This window comes from Branchiostoma belcheri, unplaced genomic scaffold (genome assembly GCF_001625305.1).
Source record: "Branchiostoma belcheri isolate BF01 breed outbred unplaced genomic scaffold, Haploidv18h27 scaffold3, whole genome shotgun sequence".
NCBI lineage: Eukaryota > Metazoa > Chordata > Leptocardii > Amphioxiformes > Branchiostomatidae > Branchiostoma > Branchiostoma belcheri.
This window is the reverse complement of record NW_017803909.1, coordinates 8,266,185-8,267,670: the sequence shown is the minus strand read 5'-3', so window position 1 is coordinate 8,267,670 and position 1,486 is coordinate 8,266,185. Positions and strand designations below refer to the sequence as shown.

The 1,486-nt window shown below is 47.0% G+C and overlaps 1 protein-coding gene across 1 annotated transcript in view; it reads left to right on the top strand.

The window, feature by feature from the left end:
• LOC109473434 overlaps window positions 1–1,486 on the top strand; it is a 12,309-nt gene that overhangs the window by 992 nt on the left and 9,831 nt on the right. The gene's annotated exons all lie outside the window — the stretch shown is intronic.

The following is a 1,486-nucleotide window of genomic DNA, read 5'->3' as shown; positions in this document are numbered from 1 at the left end:
TAAAACGGTGACGATCTTCCCCACCAACCTCTGCTTGGAGAGTAGGCCGTCATACAGTCGCGCGGGGTGAATAGATCGTAGAAATCGGCCTGAAAAGGGTATTAATTGGCGAGAGAAGGTAGCCGGCCAGAGATCAAATGTCTTTTGTGTGGACTTACACGGGCGGTATCATCGCCATATCATTGGGACATGGAAGAGTCTATTCTGCGAGTAGGGAAAAATTTCTTTGAAATATTTTAAAACCATATCGAATTATAGCAGAGATCGCAAAGTAATAATTTGATATAGTTAAACTGTAATACTAAGAGGTTGCGCTTCAAGTCGTTATGATCAATATACTTTGAAAGGTAGATATACAACAATATAGTCTTGTTTTATGTAGCAGAATTTCGGCGGGGAAATGGAGCTTCTCTGGCCGGCTACCTTCTCTGGTCAATTAATACCCCTTTTAGGCCGATTTCTACAATTTGTTCACCCCGCAAAAGAAGTCTGGTGGTGACTTGCCACTAGGGAGTTTAGCATAATAGTTTCCACGGACGCTGGCGTCCGCATAATTAATGAGCCGACTGAAGGCGCCGAAGGAGGGCCCTGCCCTGTGCCCGGGTCGCCGCCGATCGGAAGATAATCATATGCAGCAGGCTGGTTACTCACAAGTCTGTCAAAAATGGCCCTCGATCAGGGCTCAACCTCTGCAAGACAACAAAAACAAAGGGGTGATGTGATTTATTCTATCGAAACGAATCGAATACGGAATAGAGATGTGTAGCCCCCCCCCCCCCATTTCTGCGTTTCTACCGCGTTTTGGTAGATCTCTTTCGTTTTGACTAGAGTGCGCCGCAAGGCAAAGAGACGTAGCAAAACACACAAAAAACTAGTAGCTTAATTAACTTTCCGTTTCAAATGACTGGGGTCATGTCTGACTAGAGCTCACTGTGTGGCTTGCTAACAAGGCTAGCGGTCATTATCCCCCCGTGTAAGACTCGAGTAAGTGATAAGAGAGCTACTCTCCAAGCAGAGGTTGGTGGGGAAGATCGTCACCGTTTTATATATGCCTCGTTTTTTTTTTGTCGCCCCCCACTCAACTCTCCAAGCAGAGGTTGGTGGGGAAGATCGTCACCGTTTTATATATGCCTCGTTTTTTTTTTGTCGCCCCTCTCCAAGCAGAGGTTGGCGGGGAAGATCGTCACCGTTTTATATACTAGTATGCCTCGTTTTTTTTTTGTCGCCCCCCACCCAACCTCTGCCCTGAGTCGCAACCTGAAAGGCTATTAACAGCTATTTGTTACCCTATCAAACCTCACTTAACAAGTAGTGGCGACTTCACTTGGCGCGTAGGTGTGAATTACGCCCTCCCGGCCAGGGAAACCAAAATTCCAACTTTCGGCTGGCGACACGGCCTGGCGATTTTCCGTTACTCGCCTGTTTCCGTTCAACTCAGTTTGAATGTCTAACGGACGGGACCGACATGGAAGACAGAGTCAAGCGT